This window comes from Phragmites australis, chromosome 4 (genome assembly GCF_958298935.1).
Source record: "Phragmites australis chromosome 4, lpPhrAust1.1, whole genome shotgun sequence".
Lineage (NCBI taxonomy): Eukaryota > Viridiplantae > Streptophyta > Magnoliopsida > Poales > Poaceae > Phragmites > Phragmites australis.
The window spans coordinates 35,777,645-35,791,536 of record NC_084924.1 but is presented as its reverse complement, the minus strand read 5'-3'; positions in this window follow the sequence as shown (position 1 = coordinate 35,791,536).

Genomic DNA, 13,892 nt, shown 5'->3' with positions numbered 1-13,892 from the left:
GGCTTAATGCATGAATTCATGTAAAATAGTTAACCATATACCACATGAATCACTCATTTTGTTTTCAAATAGATGATATTTACGGATGTGTGTAGTCAAACTTAATAATCTTTAACAACTAATCTATATAAAAATATTAAGATTTATCACATAAAATGATATTAATACATTTGTAATAGAAAATATTTTCAAATAATTATATTTTAAATAACTTTTGAAAACAAATACTTAGAAAAATTAATAATCAAACGTATACATTGGAGACCTTATCTATATCCCAAATGAGAAGTAAGAAAGGATCAAGGTAGTATTCACATTTTTTTTCACGAAGCAAAAAACAAAAAAAATGAGCGAAATATCTGGAGGGCAGATTTATGATTTGCGTTCGTTTGCTCCTCCGTAACCCCCTCGATGACGGATCGCGCTCGTCGGGCTCAGAGGGCCGCAGCCGTTGCCGCTCAGCTCGCTCCTGCTCGCCGAGCGCACCCCTGCACAAAACGTCGTTCGGCAACCCCGGGCGTTCCACAAGGCGCCGCACAGGAGCTGGCCTAAAGACGGGACGAGACGAAGTCCACAAGCGGGAAAGGCCTTTCTTTCATCAGCCATACTTCAATACTTGCTATGCATGCGCCGATGCACGGTACATATGTCTTCGAGCTGCGAGCCCGTTTGCCATTGCGATGGAGGTGATTGCAAGGCTAGATGCAGCGAGGGAAGATAGGGTGCTCTGTCTACGGATGAAAATCAGTTACGGAGACATCTAAAGGTCAAAATCCTCGGCCTAGCAACAGTTGAAAAGCTCAAAGAAATCTGTGAGGGAGGTTAGAAAAAAGACTAAGAAACATAAAGGATGGTTGTTTCTGGAACTGTAGAGTTTTTAATAAGACAGGCATGAGTGCTGAGAGATCTTATTTTTTTGGCAAAATTTGGATTTTATTTGTTTGCAGGAAATAAAAAAAGCAGAATTTTCTCCTTCTGTATTCAGAAAAATTGACCCCCCTTTGAAGTTTCATTGGGAGTGGATACCTTCTCGTGGTATATCTGGGGGCTTCTTAGTGGAATTAATCAAGACTCCTTTGATCTTGATCATGTTAAATATGGTCTATTCTCGCTGCAAGTTGATGTCTGTGATAGACAGCTTAAACATAAATGGTCTACTATCAATGCATATGGTGCTGCGCACGACAAGTTTAAATTGCAGTTTCTTTCTGAGCTTTCTAATTTCTGCTCTCATATATATCTCCTTTTGGTGTTGGGTGGTGATTTTAATATTTTGAGATACTCCACCGAGAAGAATAGAGCTACAAATCTCCATTCATATTCTGATATGTTTAATAACATCATTCATTGTTATGAGCTTACAGAGCTTCACATGAGTGGTGGTGGTTTTACCTGGTCTATAGAGCCAACCCCACCTTAGAGAAGCTAGATAGAATTCTGGTTTCTAATAAAAGGGAATAGTTGTATCCTCTCACAATTGTTCAGAAATTATCTAGAAACCTTTCTGACCATAATGTTCTTATTATTTCTACTTCCCTTGATAATAAACAATCCAGACCTCATTTCAAATTTGAGTTGTCATGGTTAGACCAAGGGTCTTTTATGAATGAGGTCAAACAAATTTGGAATGAGGACATTCCAAGGGGGATTGTTTGACAATATTCTTGCCAAGCTCAAAAAATTTAGATGCTCCATCAAAGGTTAGGGAGCTAATTTGGCAGCCGGCTTCTTAGAGAAGAATTGGCCAGTATTGAAAAAAATGGAGGAATATGTGGCTTTGAGTTTTAGTCAAGTTCTTAAAAAATCTCAAATCCTAGCTAAGTTGAAGAAGTTCCTTCTTTTTTTTTTCTTCTAGAATACGCAGTAGAGCTGCGCATCTTTTTATTAAGAGGAGAAAAAATTGAGATTACACAACAACCTTAACAGGTCTTAGCCTGTAGAAGGGAACATGACAAGGAAATTACAAGGTAAAGGATAACTAAAACAGAAAAGGAAGTTGTAGGTGATCAGATTATGGAGCCAAATACACGCAACCACTCTCTAAGTATGGCAAGGTGCTTAGCCCCAGCGCCACACCAACGATCAACGTCGTCCCAGACCAACGCCACCAAGGAATCGAGGAGATATGTTGGTTGTTGAAGATTACATCGTTACGCGAGAGCCAAATCCTCTAACAGATCAAGAGGGTTAGGGAGTCCAGTCCTCTCCGAAAGTATATGGCCACCCTTCTCCGAGTATGTGATCACTAATCAAGTATCGAAATGTCTGCATAAGGAGTAAGTACTCCAACACCCGCCACCAAATTTCCCTGGCCAAGCAGTAGTCTAACAGGAGGTGATATGCAGTCTCTAGCAGTTGGGAATAATGTGCGCATGCATCATCGATTTGGAGGCCATGCCATCTCCTACGTGTCGCTGTCCATAGTATGACGTGAAGTGCAAGCAAGCCGAAGAATTTGACCTTCGCGGGTGCCCAAGACCTCCATAACATCGTTGCACCCCCAAAACGGATGCAGCCATTGAACATGAGGTGATTCGCCGAGCTGGCAGAGTATTGGCATTGGCCGGAAGAAGACCACTTCCAAACAACACGGTCTTCCTCATTGCTCAGGGTGATGGACTCAAGTTGGCTCCAAAGCTGCAGGTAATGGCTTAAAGCAGGCACGGATAAGAGGCCAATAATATCCTGGATCCATCGCTGGTTTTGTAAAGAATCCTCAACTATTCTCTCCTGGAAGCATTCAAAGTAATGCACCTGAAGAAATCGGGAGCCAAGAAATAGATAGAGTGGCCATGAAGCCAAGCGTTAGTCCAGAAGAACATGGATTTACCATTCTCGACAACAAAACTGGTGGAAGCATCGAACAACGCCACAACTTGCCTTTCATGGTGCAGTGGTAGTGCAGCCCACGGCTTTGATGGGTTACACCGCTGCCACCAGATCCATCTAAGGCGCTGGGCTAGGTCGGCCAACCAGAGATCTTGAATGCCAAGGCCACCAAATTCTAACAGATGACAAACAGTAGACCACATGAGAGAGCTATGGCCGCCAGATGAGGATTTCTCCCTAGCCCAAAGGAAGGCTTTTCTAACCTTGTCAACCTCCTTGATCACCCTCGGTGGAACCATAATGGAGGGTAGCGTATGGATGGGAGTTGGGGATAGCACAAATCTCACCAGAGTGGCACATCCTGGTTTAGAAATCAGTTTGGCTTGCCAGATGGGGAGTCTAACAGCAACCTTGTCTACCACTGGTTGCAGAGGATTCTTGCAGAGATGACCGACCGTCAGAGGGACTCCTAGATACCAAAATGGGAAGGATGATAAGACACAAGGGGGGTTCTCACGGGAAGTGGATACGTCATCATCAACACAACTAATGGGAACGACCACACATTTGTCCAAGTTTGTTTTGAGCCCATTTACTGCCCCGAAGAATTGAATGATGGCCAAGTGAGCTTGGATATCCAGTGAGGTTGATGACATTAAAAGAACAACGTCATCCACGTAGAGAGAACAACGGTGTAGAATTGAGTTATGTCCCATAGAATCAATGATACTAGCCTCGTCTGCCTTCAAAGATGAGGGCAAGTGTGTCCATGACCAGCATGAAAAGGAAAGCTGAGAGCGAGTTTGAAAGGATCAAATGGCCCAAAAGAGGGGGGGGGGGGGGTGAATTGGGCAATTAAAACTTCTACCGAATTCTAGAACAATTACCAACTTTAGCCTGGAAGAAAGGAAATGCAACAACACGAACAAGTTAGAAGAAGACAACACAACTAGCAAGCAAAGACACTATGTAAATGCAGAATTGAAAACTTGCAATAATGTAAATGCTCAAATTAAATTACAAAATAGTAAAGAAATGGACGAGAGAATATCAAATTTTTTCCTGAGGTATCAAGGATTTGGCACTCACCCCAAGTCTTCGTTGGAGCATCCACCAAGGATATCGCTCCCTTTGAGTTACCAAGACTCAAGTGCTCGCTCATGATTGCCACTTCTCCATCTCCGAATTAGCGGGCATCAAACCAAGTATATAGCTCTTCCCAGGGATTCCACAATAATTCCAAGAGCTCATCGAGACACCTCCAATCACCAAATACCGGCTGGTGTTGCAAACCAACAAGAGTAACAAACCAATAGCTTCACTTGACTATGATCAAGCCTAGACTATAGATAGATGCACACTTGCTACTCTTGAAGTACTAATGACATCCTTAATCTTCAATTAGGGATTTGGAAATCAACTCAAGTGCTCTCTCTTACTTCTTGATGATACACAGTGTATGAACTCCTCTGGGTCGCAAGAGATTAAATTGAATAAGTAGGGGTATTTATAGGCTAAATCTAGCAGTTGCCCAACAACCCAACTTTTCATGAACATCAGAAGGTTCGGGCGTGCACCTCACCCATGCCGGACTATCCGACATGTACATTTTCAAAGTCTAAACTGTGCCAGCTGTCATTAGACGTTACTGCGAAAAATACTTCGGTGAAGCCTCCGGTTCACGTGCCGGACCATCCGGCATGTACAAACACAGAAATCAATTTGAAATTTCTTCTCTGCAGAAATTGCTCTGGAGATATCATCCGGTGAACGCCGGACCATCCAGCATGCACACACAATTCTTCTGTCAAAAATCTTGTTCAGCATAAAATGCTCTAACGTTCTTCATCCTCAATGCCGGACCATCCGATGTGTAAACTCAAATTGGCCTTCTGAGTCAAAGCACTATGGCGTGTTCATCCCGCATAGCGCTAGACCATCCGGCGTGGACTTATTGTTTTTCTGGCCAAGTCACCCAAAAGATGCTCTGGTGCAAATGACTTTGTAGATCGATGGACCATTTGGTGCACTCAACAACTTTCTGAATTGAACCAAGAATACTCCGTCGAGTTCATCTTCAAGATCGCCGGACAATCCGTTGTAGGTATTTTCTTCTGAACTCATCCAATTCAACCAATTTTGAGTTCTAACTTCTCGGCAACTTATCCATAGGCTTCTCTGAGCTACCTAGTGCTAGAGTTGCACAAGTGTGCATATCTAGACTCACCTAGGTAAAGCTACTACTTTTAGCCTCTATTTATAGTACAGTCAAAAGACTACCAAAAAGGAACCTATACTACACTAAGTGTCATTCATCTCCTTGTGACACTTAGAACTAGAAGATCTTTAATTTTGATACTCAAGTCATTTGATCGTCCATGAGTTCAACTTAGGAACCAAGAATACCTAATTAACATTGTGAACTAAATTTTTATTCCCTTCAAAATATGCATGTTAGTCATAATGATACAATTGTCATTAATCACCAAAACACTTAACACTTAGCTAGGGACCTAGATGCTATAGAGTCACCCTATCGCAAGCCTCGAGCATGGCACAGAGCAAGCCTGGGGAACCATTGAGTAGAATCTGAGTTAAAGAGGATCCCAAAATGACCTCAATCCAGCTGCATCACGGTTGCCGAGACCCCAACAACGAAGAACCAACAAGAGGAAAGCCCAATTCATGAAATTGAAGGATTTAGAAATGTCTAATTTGAAAAGGATCTTAGGCCTCTTGGTTTTCTTAAGCAACCGTGCAGTAGAATGCACCAACTTGAAATTGTCATAAATCGAATGCATGGAGATGAAAGCACTCTGGCAGTTTGAGATGAGAGAGCTCAGCAGCAGGGCAAGGCGAAGAGCCAAGATCTTGGTTATTATCTTGCTAACACTATGAATAAGGCTAATTGGGAAAAAGTCTGACGGTGACATGACCCCCTCCTTCTTCGGAACTAGAGTGATGAAGGCGTTGTTGAGGTGGTCAAGGCCTCTCTGGTCACCCATGGCGAAGGAAAAAATGGCAAGAGTCACATCGTTACCGATTACCGGCCAGGCGGCCTGGTAGAACTCCGTCATGAACAAATCCGGAACCTAGGGCCTTATTGAGAGGCATCCTTCTAATAGCCCCCAGAATCTCCGCCTCATCAAAAAGGCATGTCCTATGCCTGCAGGTCCAGAGACACGATGCGTAGCCCATGCAGGTCGATGGAGAATTCACGAGGAGGAGCAACGCCGAGGATGGAGTTGAAGTGGTTGAGCAGTGTCTCTTCCATTTTCGGGTGAGGGGAGACTGTGCCCTTAGCCGTGTCGAGAGAGGAGATGTGGTTCTTGCACGCATAATAATTGGCAAAGGACTGAAATAGCCTAGTGTTTGCATCGTTGTCCCGAAGCCAAGCTGCACTGGAACAACATCAAGCGATCGTTCATTCGAAGGAAGCCAGGCCAAGACACAAGAGCTTGAGATGTTTGCGCAACTTGAATTCGGCTATCGACAGAGCCCTACCGTCCTATGCTTTCTTAAACCGAGAGATGACCTTATGCGCCATAAGCAGCTGGTCCTTGATGTTAGCAATGTGCATGCAACTCCAACGTTGAAGCTCAATAGTGGTGCACCTTAGCAAGACATCCAGCTGGCGGAGAGGAGGCGGAAAAAATTCAGCAGGCTTTAACCTCCAATCTCCCTCCAAAACAGAGAGAAATATGGCATTTTGATCCAAATAGACTCAAAGTGGAACTGCCGCACCGCACATAGTACATCGAAGTTGATAGCAACATGGGGCAGTGTCACGTCCCAAAATGCTAATTATGCAATTAGGCATGCATAATCATTATCGCATGTGCTTGCACGTGTTTGTCTATCAAAAACCGGTTAAACATGTCTCAAACACCTTAGAGATGGTTTAGAGCACTTTGGAGAATCCCTACATGCCTTGGAGAAGGAAAATAATAGAAGGAGGATGATGAGGGGAGACTTAGGAAAATTTCGGCAAAAGAACCCTCTCGCGGTCTGACCAGTGTCACCCATAGTCTGACTGCCAGATGCGTGGCCACGTGGGCTGCCACGTAGATTTTCCGCGGTCTGACCACCCGAGCTCGCAGTCTGACCACCAGCACACAGAGGCTTGGGTTAAGTGGATCGATCACTTCCTTTTGCTCTCTCCCTCTCACTTTTTTCTCACTCCCCCTCTCTCCACTCGACCCTAGAGAGAGAGAAAGAGAGCTCTACTCATCGCGTTCGAAGGCTGGAGATCGGAGGTGGGAACTCCCACGAGCTTCCTAGAGGATCCGTTTATCGACCGTAAGCTTCACCACCACTCCGGGAGCCGATCCGTGAATCGAAGCCTCCCCGAAGAATTCCAATCCAATAGAAAGCTTCTAGAAGCTGAGGTGAGCTATCCCCTACCATTTTCATATTGTTTCCGAGCTCGATTCGACCCTCGTGTCGTTTAGGCCCAAGTTCAACCTAGCCTAGATCTAATCCATGGGGTATTTTGAGTTTAGCTCGGTGAATGATGTCCGAATCAATTTAGAAACACTCCACTAGTCCCATGGAGAATTTTGGTACCTTTCGTTGTCGAAGGTCTCGTCGGAGTCCTCGCTGGTGACCCTGCAAATGCGTCATCGGTAAGGTCTGGCGGTCTGATCGCCACTAGGGCTGGTCTGATCTCCAGTTGAGGATCGAAGAATCTGAGTTGAAAACTTATACAGAAGTCTGACTGCCACTCTGGCCAATCTGACCGTTGGTAGATAGTCTGACCGCCACCATGCCTACGGTTAGACTGCCAGTGGCCAAAACTCTTTGCTGGCCGCTGGTCTGACCGCCACCCTAAGGCCGGTCTGACCGCCAGCCTGTGAATAGTAAGGTGAGGCTAGGTTAGCATATCCGGGGTTTTAAACTTCGAAACCCTAATCCTTTAGCGACCCTTTGCAGATATTTTCGAGTTGTAGCGCTCTACTATTACTTGAGCATGCACATTGCATCCTTTTTGCATTGTTTGTTTATTTATGCATTGCACCTGTGTTTCTTTTAGAGAGCGTCAGTCCAAAAGTTCAAGCAAGCAAAAGCGACACCGGTCTACCGCACTTCTGTGAGTTCTGTACGGGTAGTATCAAGCAACCGACATAGCAGCAAGGCAAGTATCTAAGCATATTGCACCATTTGTTCAATTGAATGAAGTCTAAAATTGATAAATTATGCTTATGTATATCGCATGTTTAGCGAGTCAAGTGTTAGGCTTATTCGGGTAGAACCTATGTTGAATTGCATATCCTCTACCTTGAGTAGTTGATTATCCTCATCCTTGTCGCCTCGGTAATGTTGTTGATGTCTAACTTAAGAGTTGTTCGACATGCTTAGCAATGCATAGGTCCTCAGTAGAAGTCGAGCAACAGTGATGCCGTTGTTTGCGAGCATGAGGCTCACTTATGGTTTATAAATACTTTTATGATGTTGAGATAGTTGGATGAATTATGAGTATGAGGCGAGATGTGAACGGTGTTAGGGGTGTTTTCTACTCAGGAGGAGTCCTCGGGGCAGTTCGGGAGAGGAACCCAGATACCGTAGACCGCTTTGCATCGTTTAAGCACCAACTGTTAGTTGCCATTGGTTTTAGCACTTACCTTACTCACCACATACTGATCTAATAGTAAGGCGAGCCGAATACCTTTGTATATGTGATCATTTGGACCTGAACATCAACAGTGGGGTAGTAGGGGTATCTAGTTTGCTCCGGGAGTAGTTCTAGATATCCCCGCGCCTAGCGATGCACGATCCAAATGGTTGGGGCTTATTGGGAAAGGTTCTCATGAGTACCCCATTGTGTGTACTTTAGTGGGTGGCACAAGTCGAATGGTACTCGTGTCATCTGGGTAAAGGAGTACCCTCGTATAGGGTGTAAAAACTGTTCGAATTGCCGTGCTCTCGATCATGGGCATGCCTTCTGTCCATGTGCATCATCATAGAGTCAAGAGTTGTGGATTGTGGTTGGATATGTTGGTCATGGTGAAGATGGTTCGTGTTATATATATATGTTAATGATGGTTCCAGTTACATTTATGTACAATTAGTTATTGCAAGGTATAATTGTATTATTGTTGGTTGAATTTAGATGTGGGCACATATGTTTTAATCAACCTTATGATATTTTTTCTTGCTAATGGCCCAATGCATAATTCTTAGAGTCGGGTTATTTTTATGTACTCTATATGGATTAAGTCTTGCGAGTACCTTCGTACTCAGCTGCTTTACAGGTTTTATAGGTGAGGAAGAGGCGGTGTTTGGCTACTTCACGCCCGGTCGCGCTTTTGGGGTGAAATCTAAGGGCATATGGCTTCACCCATCTTTTGCTGTCTTTAGCTTTTGTTTTCGCTGCGTAGTTTCTCTTTTGGCTAGGAGTTGATCAGTTTTAGTATCCTCCTAGATCACTTTTGTTGTAAATTGTTAAATTTGTAAATAGTTAAGAACTTATAATATGATTTAATTACTCATTCTTTATTAAGTTTGGTTATGATTGCTTATGTTGGAAAGGCATGTGTTCCGATCTTGAACACAAAACACGTGCCGAAACTACCGGGATGATATTCTGGTTAATCGTTAAAGTCGTGATTATGTAAATTATCGACTTGATGATTAATTAGAATAGTATTTTGATGGTTCCTCACAGACAGTGGTCAGAGCAATTCGAAGATAACGCTTGTAAGGAGTCTAGAAACTCTGCGTCCCATTTCGGGGAAATAGAGCTCTGTTTTGCCTGACAAGGGTCGACGAAGCTCTCTCATTCGACCATGTATAGCGATGGCCGAACAAGTGTAGGTCACGAAGCTTTAGACCATTGATAAAATTGCAGAATCTGGAGATGGATCCTGAATTGAGCCAGGCTTTGTTCTTATCGACAGCTAAAGATATCATGTTGAAGTCACCCATGATTAGCCAGGGCCCCGGCAATAGCGCATGAACATTGGTGAGCTCGGCAAGGAAAGCATACTTTAAGGACTCATTGGTTGGGCCATACACAATTGTTAAGAAAAATGAGCCCTCTGATATAGAGCAGACCTGCACATTGATAGAGAATTGTAACACTTGGACAACAACAAGGGAAAGCGGTTGGCGACAGGCCATGAACACACCACCCCTTGTCTCAGAAGCCAAAAGGAAGGAGTACCCAGAGAAAGTTGGGCCACAGATCTCATTAACTAGGAATTTGTTGAATGCATCAACTTTCGTTTCCATCAAGCAGACAACCGAAGCACTATGATCCAAGATCATTGTTCTAACGATGTCCAGATATTGTGGTTTTCCATGAGTAGAGTCTATAATAAGGAATAGACACCTCAGCAAGCCGGGCTTTGGGCTGCGAACGCAGCTGTCACAGATGCCTGTGCAGGGAAAAGTTCCTGAATAGCCTGGAGGTGTTGGTCGGACAAGGGGCATTCAAAAAATTGTAGATACACCTGGTAAAGTTGTGGAGAGATGGTCTCACCCTCCTTGGTGAGGCCCAGGCGACGCATGATCAGGATCTCCCTGCGTTTGGAAGGGCGCACAGCCGAGAAGGTGGACTACGCTGCTAACCATTTGCTTCGCATGGGGCCTCACTCAGAATATGGTAGTGACGTGATTCTGCGAGGAGGTGATGCTAGAGGGGAAGGAAGCTCTCGAGTGAGCCCATGGAGAAAAGACGCAACCGTCGAGTTAGCTGTAGAGTCAACAAGGGCATCTATGTTTGCATTGTCTTTGTCTGGCTTCATATTTTCAAGCTCCTTCTTGATGAGGAGAACTTTTGGTTCAAGAGATCCTATTATAATTTGCTACTTATGGATAATAATAATACTAAGTACTTTCACAGAATTACTAATGGTAAAAAGAGAAAAAAAATACTATCTTTTATATGTTGAAAGATGAAATAAAAATCACTGGAGATGAGGCTTTGCTTTAGACATGCTACATAATTTTTATAAGGAGCTTTCTGGTGCCTCCTTAGTAAATTTGATTTCCCTAGATCATCTTTTATGGTCCGAACGTGAAAAATCAAATTCTATGAATAATGAGGTTTTGGATGCCCACTTCTCTGAAGAGGAGATTAAGACTGTCCTTTTCAAAATGAAATCTAATAAAGCAGCTAGCCCTGATGGTTTTTCAGCTAAATTTTTCCAGCTTTGTTGGGACATCATCAAAACAGATTACAAAATTATTCCATGATTTCTATGAGGGGTCACTTGATGTCAATATTTTTGACCAATTAGTTTGTTAAACTATTCATATAAATGGATTATCAAAGTGTTGACAATAGAATGGAACCTTTCATAAGTAAGCTTATTAGTTCGTGTCAAAATGCTTTTATAAAAATAGGAATATTACGGATGGGGTCATGTCTTTACATGAAATTTTGCATGAAACAAAAAAGCAGAAACATATTGGTGTGATTCTAAAGCTTGACTTTGAAAAAGATTAAGATAAAGTGTGTCGGGAGTTCCTCTTTCAATGTTTGGATATGAGGGGTTTTAGTTCCAAATGGAAAATGTGAAACAAAAAGTAGTGTGTAATGGAACCCTGAGTGTTAAGTTGAATAATAAATTTGGGCCTTATTTTACAAGTCACAAAGGGGTTAAATAAGGAGATCCTCTCTCCCCCTTCCCTTTTAACCTTGTTACTGTTTGTTTGGCCAAGATTATCAAATATGCCCAAAACAGAGGTCTAGTGACTGGATTGATTTCTCATCTTTTTGAAGGAGGGATATATGTTTTACAATATGCTGATGACACTATCTTATGCCTTCAGTATGACTTTGTGAAAGCTAACAATCTCAAGTTGCTCCTATATTTGTATGAATTGAAGTCTGAGCTTAAAATAAACTTTTAGAAAAGTGAAGTGATTATTTTAGAGGCTGATAATGAGATTGCAGAGAAATATGTTGATCTCTTTCATTTTCAGATTGGGTCCTTCCCAATTAAGTACCTAGGGGTGCATGTGAGTCCTAGTAGACTCCATCTTGTTGATTGGGTAAAAATGGAGGAAAAAATCATCAAGAAGTTGGATATTTGGCAAGGAAGTTTACAATTCATAGGTGACAGATTGATTCTCATTAATGCTAGTCTTTCCAATGTTCCTATATATCATATGCCCATGTACTTAATTCCAAAAATGTTTCTAAAAAGATTGATCTTGCAGGAAGGAAATTTTCTGGCAGGGGGTGCTACCAGGAAAAAAGTATCATCTTGTTAAGTGAGGTAAAGTATATATGCCTAAGAAAAACAGGAGGGTTAGGCATTAAGGATTTGAATAGAATGAATATGGATCTTCTCTGCAAATGTTGGTGGAGAATTGAGCATGGAGATAGTATGTGGCAATCTACAGTTCAAAAGAAATATTTACAACATTCCTCTGTTGCATCAGTGCAGCATTCAATGATTTCCCATGTTGGTCAGATTTGCTCAAAGTTAAATCAATTTATCTCTAAGGGAGGAAACTTTTAGTAGGAAATGTTAAGAGTACTCAATTTTTGGAGGATGGTTGGGTTCCCTCCAGCCCTCTCTCCATTATATTTCTTGTGTTGTATACCATTTGTAATAAAAAACGGATTTCAGTTTTTGATTGCCGTGCTCTTTGGTGGAGTGTAAGTTTTAGGAGGTGGTTGAATTCTGAGTTACAGATTCAATGAGAGTTGATTCATAGTCGGGTTTTGAATGTTAATTTTGTTGATTAAGAAGATGTTGTCACTTGGTCTTTTGAATAAAAAGGTGTGTTCACTGTGAAATTTGTCTATAATTGGTTGGTGAGAGAGGCTCCTCACCAACCTTACAAACACATTTGGAAGGCCAAAATCTCTCTTAAAATAAAACTTTTTCTCTGGTTGTTGGAACATAATGCTTTGTTTACTAAGGACAATTTAATCTGACATAAATGCATTGGTGATACTTCCTGTTTCTTCTGTACTCAATCTGAAACTTGTCAACACTTATTGTTCTTGTGTCCTATTGTAAAAGTGGTATGGGGGATTGTTTCCACTTGTATTGGTACTGCTACTATACCAAATTATTTCGCTCGATGCTATCTCTGGATTACTACTAATCTTCATAATGGAAACTTTTTCTATGTAATTGGGTTGGTTGCAATTTGACGGGCCATTTGGAAGGCTTGTAATAGAGCTTGTTTTGATAAGAAAGTGATTCATGATCCCACAGATATTGTTTTTTGTGCTTGTTCATTCTTAAAATCTAGGTAGACCTGTTGAGTGATATGAGCAAGGAAGAGCTGTTGTGAGGTGTGCAAGGTCTACTTCAGACTGTGAATCAACTCCGTTCAGCCCGACGTCCTGCGCAGCATCGACTTAGAGGATAGCTGAAGATCCTGCCTAGTGTTACCTAGATGGAGGAAACACAAGCTCCAACTGAAGATGATGATATTCACAAGTAATCTGATGTTGTCTGCTAATCGCTTTTTGCATGTAGGACATTCTAGATGGGTGTAATTTGTTTCTGATAGTGAACTTGTTATTTGTCCTGTGACTTTAGTTCTTATGGCTTCTCGGTTTGGATCTGCTATCTTGAAGAACTTGTCAGTCAATTTGGATTTTAGCCATATTGTCTTTCATTTAGATTTTTTGTTCTGGTTGTTGGGAACTCATGTCCTCTTTGTCGAATTCTTATATGGATGTAAGAATCTAATATTTTGTTATATGATAATGGAAAAGGCGGTTCCCCGTGTTCGAAAAGTAACACTTGAAAAGGTTAGGGCCATGCAAAAAATCGAGACTCACCTAGCTACAAAAGGGTATGCAGACACAATTTGTTTTTCACATGATGGCTAACCAAAAATAAAATAAAAAATCACATCATCCCTTAGAAACTATGCACGAAGACAAGCATAGAGTCATTATCAATTATTTTAGGGAGCATCTTGGAACTTATGTGCTTAGAAACACCGGTCTCAACTGAAGCACGCTGGACATACATACGCAAAACCTTACTTCTCTTGAAGATTCCTTCACTGCAAAAGAGAAAAGTGATATGATTTTCTCCCTCCCAAAGAGAAAGCACTGGGGCTAGATGGGTTCATTGGCCAATTCT